General features: G+C 37.7%; 1 protein-coding gene across 1 annotated transcript in view; it reads right to left on the bottom strand.

Annotated features, from left to right (window-relative positions):
* The window catches only part of IL1RAPL1 (interleukin 1 receptor accessory protein like 1), a 1,280,310-nt gene extending 1,257,616 nt beyond the window's left edge, over positions 1-22,694 (bottom strand). The window contains exon 1 of the mRNA XM_070502686.1: positions 21,781-22,694. The gene's annotated coding sequence lies outside the window, so the exon portion shown is untranslated. The remainder of the gene's footprint in view (positions 1-21,780) is intronic.
* Positions 22,695-23,286: the final 592 nt, after the last annotated feature.

Here is a 23,286-nt window from a genome sequence, read left to right as displayed (position 1 = left end):
TCAAAGTGCAGGAGAGAGCCAGGAGTGGGAATAGCAGAGTGGTGGGCCACAGTTGGAAGGCCTCTTTTTGTTCTCTTGCCCTGACCCCACAATATTAGTACATCTTAAACTTACACAATGTTATATGTCAATTATATCTCAATAAAGCTGGGGAAAAAAAGAAGTGAGCCTACTTCTTAGACTCTAAGCAGTCAGCAAACTTTATCTTACAGGGATAGATTTTAGGTTCTGCAAGTCATACAATTTCTGCTACAACTCCTCAGCTCTGAAGTTCTAGCATGAAAGCAGCCACAGATAATACAAATGGGCATGGCTCTGTTCCAATAAAACTTTGTTTACAAAAACAGGTGGTGGGTTGGATTTGGACTGTGGGCTGTTTGCTGACCACTCCATTATCCGTGTTTCACTTTTCTGGCCCTTAGCGCATCTATCTCATGTTCTACAGTTACCTGCTCCCTTCTCTCATCTCCACTATGAGAAGTTTGGCTGTACAGCCAAATTTAGTGGCTTCCCAAAGAGTATATAATTTTACATATAGAAACAGAATTAAAAATCTGGGATGCCCTTTTTGGTTTGACAAGCAGAATACCACTGGTGCTAATACAGCATTTAGCCCAAGGCCACGTTTCATGTTTAAAGCAGGATTAGGAAGCTCTGATTTACACACTGAAGGTGGTGTGTGATTGTCACCTGTAGCTCTACTAACCATGTGGTAAATTTGTGTCATGGTTTAGTCTTAAAAATATGATATGTTCTCCTTATGCTAATATCTTAGCAACATTTTGATTAATAAGAAGTTATTAAGTGTTACTTCTGGAAATATAAAGATAAATAAGACACACCCTTGCCCTCAAAAAGCTGACCCTTTAATGAAGTAAATTGTAGACTCCCTCAGAGAAGAGATTATGTTTTATGCCTCTTTGTACCTCCAGCACCTAAGACACAGCACCCGCCTATAGCAGGAGCTCAATAAATCATAGCTCTGCTACTCTCTTGGAGAGCTAGGCGAAAAAGAGACCTGGTAGAAATTCAGCAGACCTCTAAGCTCTTGGCAACTGAATTTCACTTCCTCTGCAGCTAATATATTCAAACCTTAAGAAAGCGATTTTCTCCTTAAATGTACTAAGTCATTTTCATCAAAGATTTGGTCGGGTAGCCAACCTCTTCTCTTCTCCACAAAGAACTTAATGAGCCCTGTGTGAGGAAGCACTCAGGGGTGCTTCCACTGTCAGTAACAACCTGCACTAACATGAAGCGGTGATGGAGGAACTGATTGATTTTGTGTTGGGGCATGCTCTTGTCGTCCTGTGGCATCGTTGAGGCACACAAGATATGTAGTGCATGCCCATTAGCTGGCACTGCTTTTTGAAGAGCTCACTCCTTCATCTACATCCTTGCTGCTCAATGTGAGGTCCTCAGAGCAATAATATTGGCATCATAGTATCACCTGGGAGTTTTTTAGAAGTTCAGACTGTTCGCTCTATCCCAGATAGACTGAATCAAAATCCCCTGGGTGATCCATGTGCGTGTTTGAGAAGCACTGACCTGTAGGACTATATACCATTCAGTTCTCTATCCCTGAGCAGAGTGAGGCAACACAAGCAACATGGACACAGTACTTTCCATTAACATCAGTTTCTTGCTAAAACAGCAATTAAGGTGAAAAATATTGGTGTTCTTTCGTCTGGAACTACAAGTAACAAAATAATGCCTGCTACTACCAGTGCCCTTTGCATGTATAATCTCCTCCTTTACTAGAAAGCACTGACATAGTCAATTCTGCATGGATTTACTTCCATGCCTTAGTCCTTATTGGCACTGGAATGCATTCACCTTCACTGCTGGCTGTGGCAGCATGCCCAGGTTCACCACTCAAATGCCTACTGTAATACAGGATCACCAGCAACAAGATACGGGAAACTGGCCAGCCTCCTAGCCTTTCTTGTCACAAAGATACTTGGATGGGCAAGGCACAGGAGAGGAATGGGTAACAACAGGATGTCCCCGCAGCCTGCTGTACAGAAACTGAGAGAATGAAGTCAAGCAAGGAAAAAAAAAAAATGCCCAGACACGGTAAAAAACAATTTTGAACACTGTAATCAAGCCAAGTACTGTTGGGAAAAATCCTATCAGTGAGGAGTGTACAACAACCAAGAATGTGTTGGCAGACCATAAAACTGACTGGAAGAGCTGCAAACAGCTTCCAGCTCTGCACATTGAATTGGCACCCACAACTGTAGGTTGTGCAAAATCCACAAGTGAAGATCCATTCATTCAATCAACCAACTGTTCATTGGGATCTATTATGATGAGCCCTGTACACTGGGCTAATTTTCTCAGAGATGTCTCAGGCCTTTATGAAGCTTCCATTCTAACAGGAGAGAGAGAGAGAGAGAAACTAATTACAGTAAAATAAGCACTTTAATAGAAATTTGTATTCTGATTATTGGGGGTGATGGAGGGTGCAGCTGGGAGAGGTCTTAGATACCACACTCTACCGGAGAAGTTGAGGAAGCCTTAACAGAGGAGACACGTGAGATGGGTATAGAAGGATGAATAAGAGTTTTCCAGGCAGAAATTAGTGGAAAGCACATGCCAGAGCAGTCTGTGTGTCTGTGTATTCAGCACTGTGAAAGAATATGCATGCTGAGAAGTCATTTTGACCAGAGTGTAAAATGAAGCTGAAAAAGAATTATTGAACCAGATAGTAAAACAATGCCTGTCAAGCTAACCCTTCTACAGTTAATCCTGTAAGCACCAAGGATTTATGGGAGGATTTTAAACAAAGAAACAATAGGATCAGGTATAAAGTTAAAGACTGATACAGATCATTTTACATAGATAGCAGTAGTTGTCAGTAGTGTCACCTATGGGTCAAAAAACAACACCAAGAATAACAACAGAGATCATGGAGACTTTTTGTGGAACTTGGAGAGTTAGAGAGAAACAAGAGGGTAAAGGGAAAATGTATAATCAAATACGCCTCTCAAAGGGATATTGGATATTCCCGCATTCAAGCAGCTACTTTGTGCTAGCCACTCAATAGCTTTTCTTGAAGCAATAATAAAGGAAGCCTTGTTCATCATTGCAGCTGGCTAGATCTGCCCAATTTACAATTTCCCCAAACTCAATCACTACATTTTTCCCCTTTTCTACATTAAGGACTATTGCGATTTGCATTTTATATTAGATTCAAATTGTCAAATTAAAATATATCACTTATTTAAAATATTCACATCTTAATGTCAGTCTGAATTTGGTACTGTCTGTTACATGTAACGTTATTTCATTCTTTAAAGAACAGGAAAAGAAAAATCACTTATAGAAGTTGCATCACTTATAGAAGTTATAAAAGATATAAATATCTTTTTTCCCAAAATCATTTAGCATTTTCTCTTTTTCCGTTATAATGTACATCCTAAATTATGTCCATTTTTGCCTTTTTAAATTTCAGTCTTAAAACTTGCCAATAAAATGAGAGTAAAATGTTCTTTTAAATGGGCTATCTTGAACTATTTAGACCTTTAATTGTCCTAACATGTTGAGTTTTTGAATGATAATTACAAAACAATAAATGTAATTTGAATACCAGGTCTCTGCTTATAAAAGTTATGCTTCAGATGTACATATTTAGTAGCTACCCAAATCCCATGCTTTCCTAATAGTATTGTTTAATAAAGTGGGTCATGAATAGCAATGATTACTCAATCTCTGAAGATTAAGGTAAATGGTAAAGATTAAGGTAAGACATTTTCTCGGGCACAGAAAAGACAGAAAATGAGAATATAATGATATCTGTTTAGAATTTATTAGAGTCTAAATATCACTTTAGGTGAAATGATCTTTCAAGAACAACCAACAAAAATCTTCTATATTTTGAAAGGTTTGTTATTTCTGGTGGCCTGGCTGTACAGAAAGTGTTCTCTAAATTTAATAGTGCTTTCGATGTACACACAGCATCACTGGTCTCTACCAGCTCTGTATTTCAAAATATAAAAGAAATGGGTTTCAAATCAAAGAAGAGAATGCACTCACTTGGCATCTAAGTAGATCATGTGACTACCACAGCGATTTTCAATATAAAGCAATCAACATAAATATGTTACATCTACAGTCAAAGCAATGTACACAAGGCCCTAAAGCTGTGTGCTGTGATGTGCTGCAGTAGGAGAAAGCTAAGTCTTAACTAATTCACCGCATCTTGTACTTGTATAGACCCGTAGATATCCAGGCCCATGTCATGCCCTCAGGAGAAACTTTGTGTACCTAGTAACAAAATCAAATTTTGGAGGTTAGAACCCCTGCACGCAAATCCTTTATAGGAATCCAAAGCCCCCATGGATTTCTCTTCAGATACTGTCAGTTCCTGTACAGATGGACTCTGCTATGTGCGTGGTGAACATAGCCATTAAATATTACTCACTCTCAGGATTTTAATAGAAGGATCACTATCTATATAAACATGGCTTTTTTCTCAACCCACTAGAGATTCTTGAACCCACCCACCAGTAACTATTCTGAAATAGTCAAACTCCATCCACCCACAACCAGCAGAGGAGTAACAAAGTAAAGTAGGCATGAGTGGCAATAAAAATGCTAGAAAAAGTGGTTCTTTCTAAAACAGAAGAAAACTTATACTGTTCAGATCTAAGGTAGCATCTAGACAATACAGTGAAGTTTGCCATTCTTCTCTTTTCCCCTCCTTCTTTCATGTTTAACCCTTTTTCTGGAGGTAAAACAATTAGTGAACCTTGGGGAGAAGAGTCGAATATCTGAACATATCAAGCTTGGAGAAAGGAAATGGAGTTGTATGAAGAACACCCAGAAAATGAAAGAATAAGAAAAGAATGACAGTAGATTTATTCACAAATTGCCTGTTTAGTGAACTCCAGTGTCAACATCCTTAAAATATTTTTAGTGGAAAAAGAAAGATATATAAGTGTATCATTCACTCCTGACTTAATGTAAGCCTCTGCATCTATAGTCAAAGATCCACAGAATAAACTATGGGCACATTCTGTCATCTAGTTTAATTACACAAGGCTTGGCAGGCAGTAAAACATTTGTAAGTTCTCTGGAAAAGATTAAGCTATATGAATGAAATATAGAAGAATGAATGTATTTTATTAGAATAGGCAACTGATGATTGGGAAAGAGACAAAATGAGAACATCCATTCAATAGTCAGAAATAATACTTTTGTTTTGACTTACAAAAGGCTTCCAGTTATAACTATTTTTCAGTGTTTTCACAAATAAAGAGAAAAATAAAGTATTATTTTCTATTGAATCCCACACGCTAAAACCTATATTTGTGATGCACATAAGAAAACGACATTACAATTATTATTTTTTCTATTTATAAAATGTGGAAAAGAACCAAAAAAATTTAAATATGTTGAACAATTCAAACTGTCATTGGAATCTACAAAAAAAAGAAAATTGGTTATTCATTAAAATGCATAGTGGGAATATCATTTTTTTGTCAGCTCTAACTCTTGGGGAGTTCTCAGTAATCTTGTAAATCATCTTATGGCAATATTTTAAAAATTTCCCATGTTAAAGAATATTTAATTGTCACTAACTTCTTAATTATATGAAGTTTAACTGGTATAAAGTAAAAAGAACAGTGTCATTTTACTGACGTATGTGAGCCATCAACTATTGCTGAATATTTGTATATCTTTGTCCTTTACTAGGTGAACCTAATAACATAGAATATGCTTGTCTATACCTAGGGCAGATATTCTCTTCCCATGGTGCTAATTAGTGAAACTTTAATTTGCAAGAAAAAGTTCATGTTGTAATACTTTTGATTTTTGGTGTACATACATCATGTGAATTAACTGGCATTGAGACACTTAATAATAGCCACCATTTATTGAGTTCCTAACAGTGTCAGGCCTTGTGATAAAATACTTTTAACTGCATCATCTTATTTAAATCTTCACAACAGTATCATTAGGTATGGATGATTATTATCTCTGTTTTATAACAATACTTAATCATTTCACAATTTTTCACCAAATTTACACTGTTCTTGGTGCTTGGAATACCTCAGTGAACTAAACAGGCAAAGATCCCTGTTCTTGCAGAGCTAAAACTCTAGTGATAACCAATAAGCATAATAAAGAAATAACTTATGAAAAATGTTACAAGGTAGGAAGTGCCTAAAATAATTAAAAAGTGGAAGTGGATAAGCAGATCAGGAATGTGGAGGTGGGTGTGTTGCAGTTTTAGAGGGTGTAGTCAGGGTAGGTCTCATGAAGAATATGACACATAAATGCCAAAATGACACATAAAAGCCGAAAATAATGGAGGCAAGAAAGTCAGCCTTGAGACTTCTGGGAAATAATGCTCCAGATAAAGAGAACAGCCAGTGTGAAGGTCCTAAGGCAAGAACTTAGCTGTCATGTTCATAGAATAGCAAGTTGAGGATGGAGAGAAATAAGAAAAGACTGGATGAGTAGGGGAAATGAAGTCAAAGAAGTAATGTAAGCCAATGTAGGCCATTATAAGTATTTTGCTTTTTCTCTGAGTAAAACCAGCAAACTTTGCAGGTCTTTGAGCAGTAGAGCAACACGATCTGCCTTCCATTTCCAAAGGACAACTGTAGCTGCTGTATGGAGAATAGATTGTCGAAGGCAGTGGCCAGAGGCCTGGAGTCAGTTTGGAGGTTACTGTAGCAATTTAGGGAAGAGATGATGGAGGCTCCAGCAAAAGTGATAGTAGTGTTTAAAGGTGAGAAGTGGTTAAATTCTGGATATGTGTGAAGATAGTACCGACAGGGCTTGATGACACAATGGATGTGGTGTGCGAGAAGTGGAGAGAGGAATGAGGGGTGATTCCAAGATTTTTGGCCTGAACAAATGGAAAGATAAAACTGAAATCGACTGAGATGGGAAAACTGTGAATAGATTTGGATGGGAAAGAGTCCAGTTTTGGACAAGGTAAGTGGCAAATATCAAGTAGGTGGTGATGTCAAATAAGCATTTGGACATATGTGTTTGGAGTTCAGGAGAGAGACCAAGGCGGGGATATATATTTAGGAGGTGGTGACAGAAATGATATTTATAGCCATGCAAGCAGATGAAATCACTAAGGGGTGAGTGCAGACTGAGAAGACGACCAAGCGCTGAGCCATAGGGCATTCCAATATGAAGAAGAGAGAAGAGAAGAGACCAGCAAAGGGAACGGAAAAGAAGTAAACAATGAAATAGAAGTTAAAACAAGAGATAGTGCTATCCTGAAAGCCAAGTGAAGAAAATGTGCCAAGGTGAAGGAATGATCCATGGTACAAATGCTGCTCACAGATCAGTAAAATGAGTGTTCTTAACCACTATATTTTAACAATATAACACATGTTAAAATATTAAAATAATAAGGATCACCATTTATTGAGTAGCTACTATTTGTCAAGCACTGCACTATATGATTTACAAATATTATGTTTACTTTTCCCAATAATCCTAAAAGTAGGATTCTTTTCTCTTTAGAGGTCTGGAAACCAAAACTCTGAAACACTAAGTAACCTGTCAAAGGTTACACAGCTAGTAAATGTTAAAGCCAAAATTGGAACTCAGGCTTGCCTTGATGCTAATGTCAGTTCATATATATCATGATATCTTCTGCAGTGAGGAGAGGATATAGTAATACTAGGAAGGAGAATAAAAATGAAAATTCAATGGTTTTTCTAAAAGCTTCTTCTTGAAGGATACCTCTGTGTAAGGAAACATTGCAGGGAAGAGAGCCATGAAGCTAAAAAATACGAGTTCTATCACCTTGTAGTTTATATAAATACAGTAGATGCCTAAATATAGGCTTCAGTCTATTCCTGCTTTGCTCACCTTAAAAATTATTGTCAAATTAATGGTCCTAAAATGTTTTTTTCTGCATTATTGCTGTAAGCAAAACCTTTGGCTATAGGTTCTAAGATCTCAGCTTAGCATTCCGGGTATTTTATCAACTGACCTAGCCGTTTAGAGCATGTCATGGGCCTGTGTTCTGACCTGAGAGATGGAATAGACACTACTTTTCCTATATAAATAACATTGCATCATGAACAAAACCTTTACAATGCAAACGTCATATATCTAAGAAGCTGGGCTAATTGTGCTGTTTCATTAAACTCCTCTTTCTCTATTATCTTGCTGAGACCAGGACACTTTAGGAGATCCTTCCTTCCTTCTTTCCTTCCTTCTTCCCTCCCTCCTTCCCTTCCTTCCCTGCTTCCTCTCTTTGATAACTGTTGAGTCATACTATGGCCCAGGCACTCTCCTAGGCACCAAAGATATGTGGTGAACCAGACAAATGAGGTCCTATCCTCTCAGCCTTACATTGAAGTGAGGGAGACACACAGAAGTCAATTTTAAAAATAGGAAACTTGATGGGAAAAAGACATGGCTAGTGGTGGCTTGGGAGCACATAATATTCTTGGGAAAAGCAGTCCTCTCCGTAGTGGGGAACATTTAGCATTCAGAAATCAAAGTTATTTCAGTTAGCAGTTGGGGGTCAAGAGAAGTAGAGAGTTGCTTAAAGTGAAGATAGAAGTATATCACAGGCAAAATCCATACACCTCACAGTATTGCCAGGAGCCGTGGAGTCCTTGGTTTAAGCTTATATTCAGTGGTCAATGTCCTGGTCTGTATAGCTCTTTTTCATTAGACACTGAGGTTATATGTCAGCACACTTTGTGCATTTCTCTAAGTTATCCCACATTTTAATATTCCCAACATAAAATTAGAACAGGTCTCATACAAACAAGTTTTCTAAGAGACTGTCCTTTGGTATTAAATAATTTCCAGTTACCTTGTGAGACTCTCAGAAAGTAAATTTGTGTATATACAAATACACACTTTGGGTGCTGTAATTCTTTCTCGGAATGGTAAGGACTTAATTATAATAGCTAAGTCTATTTAACATCTGTGACTTAACTAATGATTCTAGTGAAGTTAAATTGAACTCTCAATTTTCTTAATATCCTTCAGGCTCCAAAAATTGAACTAAAGCCACATGATAAGGCTTTATCATATATATTCTTTTTATACTTTTGGAATCATAGCCATAGTAACAATAAAACTAATAAGAGTGGGCTAGCAGGAGTTCCACAACTGATAAAGGATGAGTTTAGATCTACTAAGATTTAAATCTTTTTATTTTGGGAAATTGGAAGAGTCCAAGGAAGATGCTTAGAGCAAAAACCGACCTTCTCTGATTACAATCTTTAAGAAATTAAAGCTAATTTCAACCTTGGAAATAGGAAATAGTAATTCTTTTTTCCTTACAAATATAGATGAGGTTTAAATAACTTCTGATGCACAGTCTGTTCCAATAGGCATAGGCATCACTCATCTACTAGACCACCTACATATCTTTTGAGTAGGAAATTTAAAATAGCATGACTTACCTACTTTAAGGGATGTGACACTCCGTGTGGCGAAGCTGAAATCAATTGACTCAAATCTATGAGGATAAAAGGAAAGTGTGTTGTGCACAAATGGCATGACGCAAACAGTAAAAATAGAACAATTTATGAGTCTGGAGCCTTGAAGTTATACTGAATGAAAAAGTATATAGTGAATATATAAAGATATTGAAACCTTCTTAATAAGTTTAATAATATGAAAGAATAAAACATATACATCCATAAATACAAGGGGAGTATTGTAATGGAAAAGGAATATTAACTTCATTGAGTTCTTGGTCTTTTAAAAATACCATAAACTTTTTTTTTTAATTACAAAAGACAGGCCAGAACCAGAGAAGGAATGGATCAGATGTTTTAGAGCAGGCCCAGAGGTGGTGGTAACTACTTTTTTCTTTTAAGACAAATCTTTTACAATACTTAGCAATATACATCTTTCATTTTTTTGGCAATGAGTTAATTGCTCATTCTAGCCTAGTGCTTGCATTTAGCATTGAGAAGGTAGATAATCTGGGAGTATTTGCTGAACTGAATTGAGTTGACCATCTAGTCAAATGTCAGGTCAAGTGAGGGGAAAAATAGTCAAAGTGCTTGTTTATTAAAGTGAACATCAGTTAATGGATAATTATTTGAGTTATAGTAGAGAGATTTTATACCTCTGGAAGAAGGTGTACTAAGTTCATTCCTATTCAGATTTTCTATGATTTAGTGCATGGTTGCCCATTTCGACACAGCCACTAGTTTTAAAAATTACTGGCACAGTTGGTCTCAGTTTATTCAACTTGATTGAATATCTTTACAGGAAATAAAAAACAGAAGGTGCTCCTATCACCTCACTAGGGCTGAAGAAAGCATTTAAAAATCTAAAGTAATGGCATTTCCCTCGCATTAAGGAAAGAAATTAATATTTTCACATAATATAAACGTGAATAGTGTATGTGAAACTCTTCCTTTAAGTGAAAATTGAACTCCAGGATTATTAATTCTATGACTTCAAATTCATCATATTCAAAACTAGTCCCCCCTACTGGTCCAAATCACAGATTAACTAATGCTAATGAAACACTGCTTTCACTCTGTTCAGTGCTAGAAGTCTACGTTCAACTCATTGCACTACCACTCAGTTCATCAAGTCTTGCCTTCTGCCAACTTTCACTATCTCTTTATAGCCTTGTCTCATACAACCCAAACAATTGTCTTATTATCTTTGGAATTAGAGAACTTGGCCCCACACTACTCTACTCCATTCCCTTGTCCCTTCCCTGACCTCCCACCAACTCCTTCTCTTGACCTTGGAAGCAAGCACATAAACCCCTGGAGAAGAATAGGCCCTGTGTAAATACTCCGGGCCTGGATTTTCAACTCCTTCCTTTCTCCCTATGGAAGTCCAGGGCACATAGGAGATGCTCATTAAATATTGATGGTCTGGTAACTTATGTCAGGAGTGATTATAATATGGATTCAACTACATTCCTCAGAAAACCACATTCTCTGAAATTTATCTAGACACAGCAAGGCCTTGTACTTAATAATATTTAGTGTCTTTACTCCTTTAAACAAATATTTACGATATCCCAGTATTTCCTAAGTAATTTCCTACAGTACTATTGCAGTGTGCCTCAAGGGGCACAGGAATAAAATGTCCTTGTGAGCTCCCAAATACTTTCCATTCCCCCTCTTCATGGCCTATGTACCCATTCTGCCGTTGATGGCTCACAGGTGAGTCCCTCACTGGGAATTGCCCTCAGCAGCCTCAGCAGTGGCAGTAAAGTGTCTTGCTCAAGATTATACCCACTCCCACGGGAAGCCCACAGCCAGTGACTACCTGATGTGGGAATAGAAAGCCCCAAACCTTGACTCAATTTCAGACAATTCTGAAGGACCCATAAGATCTGCTAAGGCCTCAGTCGCAACCACATTGCAATCAGTTTCTCCCTCTGCCTCAGAAGTAACTGAACCTTCTGTTTCCAGGGAACCCAATAGAACATATCTATCTTCCCCACTAGGCCATAAGCTTTTAATGGCCAGAACTATATTTAACATCATCAGCCCGAGTTAAGCATAATCCTTACAGTAGGCAGGGCCCTCAAATAATATTTCTTATTCATTCACATGAAAGAGTTAATCAATTAAAATGCATATTGGAAGGAGCAATTTTGCTAATTTAATAGGGTTGAAAGACAGTGGTTAACAAGGGCCAGCGCAAGCCACGCTTGCTGCACAAAAGTTATCTGCGACAGTGGCAGCACTAGAATTTCAGCGTAGGACGGTCTTAGCCTGTGCCACTGTGGTTGAAAAGGGCTTCAGACTTGAAAGTTGAAGCTGAGTTGGTAGGATGCTTTGGAGAATATTGAGAAAGCATCCAAAAGCATAATAAAGTATGGTGGGAAGGGAATACTGATAGAGATTGAGAGGGTTCTGCTAAAGCCCTCCCAAGGAACACCTTGATGCTCCCACTGACCTCAAAGGTTTTCAAAAGTACAAATTCCTATGCTCCATTCCATTGACTCAGAATCCTCAGGGCTAAGGGGGTGAGTTTTGACAAGTAGACTGTGTTACTTGTTCTTTTAGCTGAATACTAATGATCAGGCACATAATATTTAGCTTGTGCCTAAGTAAATTGCATTCCTTTTCATTTTATCTTCAATATTTGGCCATTTCCCGACTTACTAGAATTTCCAATATGGAGTTGTCAGAAAAAGTATGGAAAAGACAATCCCTACTGATTTTTTTTCTTCAACTTATTAGAGGTGCAGGTAAAGTATTTGATAAGGGAAAGAATTTAAACTCCGCTAAAATGAGGGATTTTTTTAATTTTAGGAGGCTCACTTTGTGATTTCCATCTACAATTCAAAATTGCTATAATTATTGGTAGTTAACAGAAGACTTCACACGTAGTAGGAATAAATTCTATTTTCTTATTATTGAATGTGTGTTATACTCTAAAGCAATATTCTTTTTCCATATGATCTTAACATAAAACCATTTTGGAATTTATATTTTTACTTTGCCATTACATTATACAAAACACTTTCCTTTTTCTTTTTCTCCCCAGCTGCCTTCTCCAACTTCCACTTCCTCCCAAATGAATTGCTGCTTTTCAGCCACTTTCCTGTTGCCCTCACTGTAAAGAAAGAAACTTTAAACGTTCTCAGTGAAGAGTTACATTTAAATCACAGCATTTTTGCTAGGGCAGGTAGCATCTTTTTAATACTAGTAAGCAAAGGTAGGTTGAATGGCTACGTCCATTATAGAATGTTGCCTTCTGCTTTAAAAAAATAGTTAATTTTAAACTTGGGCCTCTGCATTTGTCTAGCACTGGTAATAGTCATTTAGTCTTAGAAAGGAGGAAAGAAGAAAGGAAATGAAGTGAGCCCATGATGGCTGTTTGAGAACAGATATTCAACATGAAGAAATCTGGAATGAAGATGGAATTCGGGAGTCCTTGGGAAATTCACAAAACTGGGAATCAAAGGTACCCTAGACATACAGACTCTTAATTTGTTCCTCTCTTCTTAAAGCATAAACCTGAGCAGACCATAAAATATTCTGCTTTCCTTATGCTCATCAAACCCCATTCCATTGGCTCCTCCCTGCCAGACTTTGCGACTTGGGTCTCCAGCTGCATCTTCTTACATTCTGTATCACATACCACATTCTCTGGGGAAAGTAGAACATCAACTCTTCCTAAGGACACTCCCTTTGCTCCTGCTTACAATCTTTGTTCTTGATCTCCCCCCTATCTGCAATGTTGTATCTTCTCCACACCAACGTGAACTCCTTCAAAGTCTAACGTAAACCCTCACCTCCTTCAACTAGCCTCTCCTAGTCCCTCTGCATGCATGTCTTCTTACCCTTTCCTGAGCCTGTACCATACTTGACACCTCTTTTAGAAGTATACATAGTAGACTATCTTGAATTATAGTTATGTATGATTTTTTAATCACCCCTACCCCTGACCAACCATCTTTGGGCCCAGACATATGACGTCACTCATATCTATATCCCTTACAGGCCCTCTTATAGCACCCTGCACACTGAAGGCACTCAAATATCTGTGGTGGGAGTGGAAGGAAGAAAGCGGGGAGAGAAAAAAGAAGGAAGTGGAAAGAAGTAAGAAAGGGAGGGAGGGAGAAAATGAGGAAGGGTCAGCTGTTTCTTCTCCCTTAGTCTATTCACAGGTTACAAACTACCTAATATTAATCCTCTCTCTTTTATTACTCAATTTTCTGTTTATACATTTCTAAGTCAGCAGTTTTTGTCTCAGTTTACTATGCAGCATGGATTTGGGAAAACACTGATCTAAAACTGATTTGCTGTCACTAAATGCTTAAGTATTTGTTCATGTAACAGTGATGAACTGATGACCTACTATATGCCGTGCACGATCCTAGGCCCTGGAAATACAAAAGAGATAGGCACTGGCCTCCTGGAGCTAAGCTAAACTGTTCACTCATTGCGATGAGCAGACCCAGGGACATGAGCGGCTTGCTCTGTGACTGTGTTATTATGGGCCCTGGAGGAGAACCCCGACAAGGGAAAGCAGCAGAGTCCAAAACCCCTAGAGACCCCTTGAATGCATTTTCTCTGCACACTGCGGAGCCAGGAGCCTCTTGAGTACCATTCAGGAGTTCTGTCATGGTGAGAACAATTAGGGGCTTTAATAGGGGTATTCAAAAGCCAAGCTCTGAAAGCCACCAGATTCATTTGTTACATTCAAATTTTCTCCCTTGGCCACATGAAGCTTTGTTTACACAAAATAGCTGATACCATTCTAAGTCTCTCAGTTTTCCATTTTTACTGCTGTGTTTAGCTCCCCTGGCTGTGTTCCTTCTGAAAGAAAGTTGGCGGAGAGGCTGGGAACATCATAGTGTTCATAGCCAGCGTCGTTTCTTCAAACAGGTACGTTAGGCAGCTGCCTAGCCAGGAAGACTGGAGGGCACTGCAAGATCCAACTGGAATAAAAGTATGTCCTCCACAGCCCCATCTCTACATTAGCATCTAAATTGCTGTCTATTGAAGCCGTTTTTTCTGGATTGGAAAAAAAAATAATGGCATATTTTCTTCAAATGTCATTATTATAATATGAAGGAGAGAAGCCTATTATTCCAAACTTTTCCCTTTAGCATATTAACAGTGATTCATTTAGTAAAATTTTTGACAAATATATATATATATATATATATATATTACATATGACTATATCTCCTTTATTTAGTAGCTGTGTGGTGGTAGCCTGGCAAACCTGATAAAAATAATGCTGCCTTCATTATTCTCAAATTGGTTCGTTGTTGTCTATGCAAGCCGAGTGACCCTGTTGATGAAGAAATTAAATATGAAATTCCATCTCTTCAAAGAGGAATAAAATATGGCTAAAAGATGTTTTGATAAGAGCGCTAGTGGGTGGATGACTTTAGAAGCAAGAAGGCAGCATGCAGCACTGCGACAATGATGGCAGTCCTAAATGCCAGAGGTGTCCAGAGCAGGATGTGCAGGAGAGTCAGGTAAAAGGAGCGGCTCCAAAGAAGAGCAGTTCCCTGCAGGTGGGGAGATACAAAGCTAATGGGAAAGAGGACAGTACGGAAAAGGCAAGGAGGCCCCGCCTGTGACCTATTTTCCCAACTTTCTCTGTATTGTGTCTCCAGAGATCAAATGAGGTCAAGAATGGCACACTGTGCATAAAGGAAAAATAAAGTCCACAGATTTTGAGTGGGGGCATCAAGTGAGTGATCACAAGTCAGTAAAGTGAGCTGGAGACCAAAGGATTAGATGCATTAAAATTAGCCCCAACAAGAACAATTTCTTTGCTTATGCTGCATATCGTTAAAAAAAAAAAATTTATGCCAGGACATATTGCTATGTGACTAAAATACCCAGGGCTCGTATCATATCAAGAAGCCAGAATCATGCATCATGGGAGAGACAACGAATTGTGAGATCTTGGAAACATAATTTCTTCCTCTGGTTCAGAATTTCCTTGTTGGCTAAAATAACACGATGGAGCATCCTTTACTCCTACACTGTATATAATTTCATTAGATTTTTATGAGGCCACTGTAATCACCTCTGGCTATATTCATAATAATTCATTTTCATTTTGACTGCAATAAAACTGTTTATTTTATCTTTTAAAATGCAATTACTTTGTAATATCACACAATTTTAAGTTATAATAGTTGAATCCTAAAATTTGAATATGAGTTTACCTGTGTTGGAACTTTCAATATATGTTCTTAGGAAATTAGATACTCCGAGTCTATGCATCCAAAAATCCAACTTCTTTGATCTACATTCCACCACCATATGCACTTGCCTTTCATTTTGTATGTAAGATAAACATAATTCATGTGCATATGCAATGCAAGTATTTTGGCTCTAGACCAGGGCTGCAGGAGTTACTCCATGGGGGCTAGAATCTACGTATACGCCAAACTTGCTATGTAGGTAAACAATGTATTTCAAAGATCTAAGTAGACCATATTGTGACTATACACAAATTCATGTTTTAAAGAATTATTATATTCATAATAATTTATTGTTACTATTATTATGCATTTTCTCAATCAATTGTAACTGAAAGTACAACTATGATTAAGTGGGCTTCCAATTTTCTTAAATTTAAAATGGGGAACTTTATACCAGAAAATGATGAAGATCACTATACTAAGTCATAGTTGTATTACATGTAAATGTTGATAGGGTAAGAACCTACCAATTAACTCACTTTGATCAGGCCATGAGAAAATAAACCACTATGAATAACTTTATGATTATTCATAGTGATTTATTATAATTCATATAAAGTATAAGCTACATAATTAGCAAACATATTGAAAGAGTGAATGTCTATAAATATGTGATCACAATTCACAGTCCTTTTCAGTTTTTTGGTGAGTCCAAACTTTACACACAATTTCCTGACTTAGGAAATATTACAAAATACAATTTAATTTTACTCTTAAATATATATTCTTAGACATATAGCTCTTGTATGAACAAAATAGCTCATTTAGTGCCATTTATTTTATTTGCCTGAACATAGTAGCTATAACATTCCTGTTGAATAGCTTGTCTTGAAAAAGATTCCTTTTAATGTTGTATTATGAAAACAGGAAAGAGCAGATTTTCAGAAGAAAAATATTAAAGAACTTTGCTTTCTCCCTCTGCTTTATTCACAGTTCACTGCTTAGCAATTTCAGATTGTGTGATAGGAAAGCAACACCAGGCTGGTCAGTCATCCTTTCTCTAAAGCTAAAAGCCTTAGGAGTCTTAGAGTTTTGGTACCTGAATATTGTTTCTACACAGGGGAACCAAAAAAGCATGTCAATTAAGGATCTTTCATTGTAAGCCAATGGTCAGGGTAAGCATCAAGGGTCTGTCCACTGAGCCATGTGGTTGGCCTGTCATGGAATGCTATCTGCAGTGTAAGATACTCCAGGGTGGCATTCTCTGGGTGAAAATTAAAAGCATATTTGTAAGGTGATTGCAGAATTTGTCAAATAAACAAGCCTGTCTACATTCCTCTAATATTCCTTTGTAAATCTGCTAGAGCAAATCCAAAGCATTTCCGTAAGATGTAAGGAATATACATGTTTAAAATCTGTGAAAGGAAAAGACTGCTTACTGTTTATAGGCATCAATGAAGTCAGATAAACATGCCCGGTCAAATTCATCTGAAACAAAGAAATATTGGGGATCCTTAACATAAAAAGCAAGCCGCTGGGAAGTTGGAAGAGGAGGTTGCTCTATAGCAGGAAAATTCTTTAAGTCCGGTATATTCACTTTTATTTACAGGGTTAATTTTCCACTTTCCAATTCTACCTTAACCAAAATATAAAAGCTGACTTTTTCACTTGATTAGCCAGTCACTTAAAAACATGTATGGAAGGTCATATCACTAACTTTGCCCTTCTCATATATGTAAATTTATTTATGTTGAGATACAAGACCATTAAAGAAATGCACTAGAAGTAGTGACACACGGGGGATTGCCTCCCCCTAAAGAACGTTAGTAATTATTGCAACTAGCAAATTCCAAAACAGAACTATTATCTTTATATTCTTATGTCCTCTATTACAACTGGCATTCAAACCCATTATGCTTTTGTTAATAAAGTGATAGATGAGAGTAGCTTTTTGGTCAATTGACCCATTTCAAGTGGTAGCATCAAGTTTGTTTGTGAACATTTGTTTATGAACTCTTGGCACCAAAACCAGAAACACTTAAGTACTCAGGAGCATAAAAAAGAAGAAAAGCAATCAGCTTAAGACACTCTCACAAAACCTTTAATTATCATTCTTTGATTGTTATTGAAAAGCAACTATTTTTTTAGTTAAAGACAACTGTATTCCCATATGAGTACTGCTTAAAAACCTGAGTACTAAGTGAAAGTTAGCTTTTGTCTGTGTTACTTCCCTACCAGCTAACTGTAATTGATACTGGGAAGTACCGATAAAGATTTACAGTAAGGGTGTGAGAAAAAAATGCACTGTCAAATTCATAAGATTTTGGGAAACCCTTAATGACGATAACTCCCTATATTTCTAAGACATAGCATGATGGTAAGGACTTAGACACACATCTCGTTTCTTTAGCGCAATACGTAACCATCCTATTTTTTTAAATGATTATCTTGTACATTGAGAGGTAAAATACAGGGGCAGAAGTCACAAGACACACAGAGCCTAAAGTGTAACTCAGGCCCTCTGACCTAGCCCTGAATTCTACAATACCTGGATGTCTCAGAAGGCTGAGCTCCTTCCTCTTTGAGATTCCTGATACAACTAATGGAAATAGGATTGAAATTTAATAATAAAAATGCTGACATGGCCTTATCTATAGCTGCCCAAATGGTGCCATTATAATTATGCTTTATAAGTTGAGCATTACCGAAAACTTGCTACTTTTAAATCTCATTAATTAACTCTTGGGAGCTTTAGTTGCCACAAATTACAGAGTAGTCCGCTTTATAAAAACACAAGATTTGCCAAACACCAAAGATCATATCCGTTGTAAGACAAAGTATATCCCAAACACTTCAATGTTTAACAGACTAAAAGATTCTGAAATATAAACCTTAAATTAATCCTAAAAGTTCAGTTGTGCTGAAAAATGTTTTATATATTTGTCATTTTAGCAATAACATGATTTTTTCACATACATTACAAACATCATAAAAATTCCTTTTAAATTTTTCTCCAGCTTTAGGAATACTGTGATTACTTATCAGCTAAATTTCCTGAGTTTGCTGAAGCAACTGGTCAGGAAACAAAATTATTACTTTCCATATCTGTAAATGGTATTTCTTCTTCTATTTTCCCTAACATTTTCTAATCTAACTACATAACTTGGGCTGACAAAATGGCAATAAAGTAGAGAAATAGATATTATACTTTAAATTATTCACTGCCTTCATGTTTAAACGCTTTCCTATTAAGCAAAGCTTTTTATTATTGATTTGTAGGATACTTAAGAAAAATGCCATAACCTGCCTCAGTTACATAATCTTCTTCCAAAAGAAAGTAACAGGTTATAAAGTGCCATTAAAAAGATTGAAACTATCTTTCCTAATGTGAATATATGCAGTCTTCAAGTAAAAGGATAACAATTACATGCGTATGTATGTTTCACGGTTAGTGTCTTTTTTTCAGAGACTTCTTTTTCCATTCTAGTATTATTTCCATCCAGTAATGAGCTTATAAAACCTCTAGAATATGCCCTGTTTGGTAACATATGTGTGGCTTATGTCAGAAAACAACTGAAGAAGACATTTATAAAATATTAACATAAGGAGTACAGGAAAAATCATCGCAGACTATATTTCTGCACATAGTTGGAGACTAACAGACTGGAAGCAGCCGTAGAGTTACCCTGACCCCTGAAGGAAGGAATCAGGAGTTAACTTCACATCCAATTTCCTATACGATATCAACACCAAACCTCCAAATCCCTTGGCACAATATATCAATGTTTGGGTATGTCCTGCAGAAATAAGAAAGTCATCTCAAATATCGGAGCTCAAAATTTTATTCCACCATCCCACCATTCTGATTTGGGGTAAGCAGATCTTTTCAAAGTTACTTAGTAGATGTCTAGATCCTGCACCTGACTCCATAGGAAAAAGAATCATCTCATCTCCATGATAGAAAAGTCCCTTAGCCTCTTTTGTAAAATAAATGTAAGGGGAAATAGGAAATAGCACAACTAGATGATAAGGTGATTTAATTTAACAGAGTTAGGGTTTTAGCAGTTTCTTTTTGAGGGAATATATAATACATTGAGGGAAAAACAGATCCTAAAACAGTAGAAGCCCAAAAGGAGCTGATGTATATCTTCTTGTAAAGAAAATCACAGCTCCAAATAAAACATCAAGGAAAATGACATTTTATTCTGCAGTATTCCCTCCCCTGTACAGCAAGCACAGTACATTTGTCTCATCTCATGGTAAAAGTCACAGGCAGCTGCAACATGTCCTTTAAACCATTCAATAAGTAAAACTTGAAAATGGATTGCTCTTTATTTCTGGGATTTGGGTTAATAATGAATTCATTGCCATTTATTTTTTAATTTAACAGGATATCATCACCTTTGAAGGTTTTTACTTCTCTTTTTCCCAGAGGGTTAAAATGGCCCAGAAAGAGGTTGTCAAGGCAAAGATAAAGGTACAAAACACTCATTTCCGATACCCTGTGGAAGCAATCCTTTTTACTGAGGGAACCACCAGATTGAAATCTGCATCAAGCTCTACCAGGAAAAATGGAAGAGTGGACCCCAAATAGTCATTCCGTTCAGTCTTCATTTCAATGGATTTAACTTTCTACTCAGTTGGGGTCATGTATTTCAATCATAGGGTACAGAACTATGACCTTGGCTGGGATCTTCAGCCCCAATTACTCAATGGGGCACTTGTGAAACATTGGGGACTAATTTTGACTCTCCACGGGTGTGGCTAAAATTGCTCCTGTCCAGCCCTAAAGCTTACATGATCTGCTGTCCCTCAGAAACTCACTAGGAGAAAACTCATGTTAAATTCGCCAGAGAGATCAGGATTTACAGGACCCTTGGAGCTAATTTCTGTCTGCCCTCCTCCTCCTCTGTTAACTGTTACAAGCCTTCAAAAGTTAACAGGGTGATGGATCCTGTCTCTATACAATCATTTCATCTCACTATAGTTGACTGAAGCTCGCTGATGTAATGAAGTTACATAATCACCGATTATGCACGACTTCCATCCATCTTCCTACATATCCACATATCTTCTCCCCTCCCCTTCAGATCAATCTACCAGGCGAGATTTATAACACATGTAAATGCTCCATTCTCCCATCATAGGTACAGAATATGGGACTTTAGCATTGCAGTACAGTGCACTGAACCACGTCATCAATATTGATTTTTTTATCCCATTTCCCAAGCAGAATATGCTTAAGCATCCTTCATGCTCTAGTCTCTAACTTTTTACCGAAAGGGTAAAATAGATGTAGCAGATAGGACACATCTTCAACTTAAGGTTAAGGGAAGTGTGTAATTGCCTGCATTTCGAAAGCTGGCTGCATTGCAATAAAAGGATGGTCTCTGCTTCCAGACCTTCGACTCCCCTGCACGTGGGTCGCAGCTTTAGCTATTTAGGGTATTGGGAAATAATTATATTATTCAGCAATTGAACTTGAGAAAGAAAGCATTATGGTAACATTTAAAATAATATTGCACTATTCTCTATTTCAGTCATCATAATCAGCTTTTTCTTTTCTTTTTAACTCTGAATGATAATCCAGTGGTTAAAAAAGTAGCCCAGGGTACTTAATAATCTCCAATAATCACAACCTAGAGAATAATTAACAATGATTATCACCTTAAAGTTTAAGAACTTGACAAGTGGGATGTCCCTGGTCCCATTGCGGCTGTGAAATGCAGCAGAATGCTGCACTGAGTTGAAAACATATTTCTTTTAATGAATAAAGAGTAGCTCGTTTCATTTTAAATAGGGCTCTTCAGTAAGTGTTCCTTTCACTGCTGCTACCCCTTCCAGAACACAGGAGCCACAAATATTGCATCCAAACAAAAGAGTGTCTACCCGGAATTAATTCAAGACACTCTTCCATATCAAAATAATTGGAGGGGGGAGTGATGCTTTGATTTATTTTCCATTACACTCAGAATACAGACCCACATATACACACACACATGCACACGCACACACACCAACACACCCAACTGCAGTTATTCCATTCAGTGCCAATAACAGCCACATCACAGCCATCAATGCGATGCAGCAATCATCCAAGTCACCCATTCTCATTACAAACGCCTAAGTTTGCTCATGCCACTGATGGGTTTGCATGTATAAAATGACCTTACCCACAACAGTCTTCCAAATTATTCTCCTCTGGATATCAGTCGGTAAGGTAATTGCTGGTCATCACAATGCGTATTCAGAAAAATCCACGTTTTACTCCTGTGTTCTTTTTCTTGTTTTTGCTAGCAATTAATTTCGTGAACAAGATACCCATTCACAAATGCCAAGTTCACCATAAAAGCAGATAATTCCATACAGCTCTTCCCTACAAGACTGCCTCCAGTTAGTTCTCAAAGTGCCCGATTGTTTGGTGAAGATACAATCCAGGTGCAGAGCAGGAAAAAAAAGAAGACCAGGAGAAAAAAAAACGAGGCAGACAGGAAAGGAGAAACTGAGAGAGGAGAGAGCAGAAAAAGAGGGAAGAAATTTAAAAAAAAAAAAAAAAAAAAAAAGGAAGGAAAAAGGCCAGTAAGTGAGGAAGTCTGTGAGCTCTATGACAAGAATCAGAGTCTTGCTTGCAAATCTTCTGTGTACATGTAGCCTTTCAGATCCTCTTGGTCCCCAAGTAAAATTTCCAGATCCGGGATGCAGCCATAAGAAAGAATCCTATGTATATTTCACAAGTATCCCGCAATAACAGATCCGACGGGGTTTTCCTTGTACAGTACTGCTATGTGAAAGCACACAACCCCTGCTGTTTGGGAAGGTGTCTCCTGGGTCCTAGCTCTCTTCAGCAGCCCCCAAAAATGATTTTTCAAAAAAGAGTGGGGGAAAGAAAGCAGCTTTGCTTTTGCCTTGAATGATGCTAATCCTGAGCGAAAACGACAAGCAAACCACGAATAGCACGAGATCTTGATTAATAGCCACAATCCACTCAAAATATCCCAGAGAAGAAGGAGCGAAAACAAGAAAGAGAAACTGCAATGCATAAATGATTCCAGTGTTTCTACAAGATCGGTTCATTTGATTGAATGCATTCTCTGGTTTGCTGCAAGTCATAAAGAGGATAGTGTTACTGCCACCCAATGGATATTTTAGTACTAGCCAATCCACAGAACGCCACCGCTTTGCGAGTTTTAGTTTTCAGAAGACTGAAGAGGAAGGAGGGTAGCCTGGGAATCTTTTGGAAAGGACCCTGAGAGGCCTCGAATAACGGGAATCTGTCCTTCCAGGCAAAAGTGGGCCGGCAAATGTGGACGCTTACCCAGTCTTGCGTTAGCCACCTTAAAATTAAGGTTCCGTTTCTCTAGGAAGCGGAAAGGTACAGAGAGCGATGCCCAAACTGACACACTCATGATAACCTCCTTTTCATCTTTTCTCTTTAGAGCAAATTTTTTATTGCGCGCGATCTCTCTCTGTCTGTCTGTCACACACACACACACTCACACACTCGGCCATTCTCAACAGCACTTTAAGCCGGATTTCAAACGGGAGCGGGGTGAAAGGGGGTTGATCCAAACCTCAGGTGGCAAGGTGATAATTGTTTCCAAAGGGCAGTTTTGCAAAGTGCTTCAGTCTGTATTGGTATGTAAACTGTGAGTCCTCCAGGCGGTAACCCTTCACGCAGC

This window comes from Equus asinus, chromosome X, assembly GCF_041296235.1.
Source record: "Equus asinus isolate D_3611 breed Donkey chromosome X, EquAss-T2T_v2, whole genome shotgun sequence".
In the NCBI taxonomy this organism is placed as follows: domain Eukaryota; kingdom Metazoa; phylum Chordata; class Mammalia; order Perissodactyla; family Equidae; genus Equus; species Equus asinus.
The sequence above is the reverse complement of the archived record's forward strand: the minus strand, read 5'-3'. Positions and strand labels throughout refer to the sequence as shown.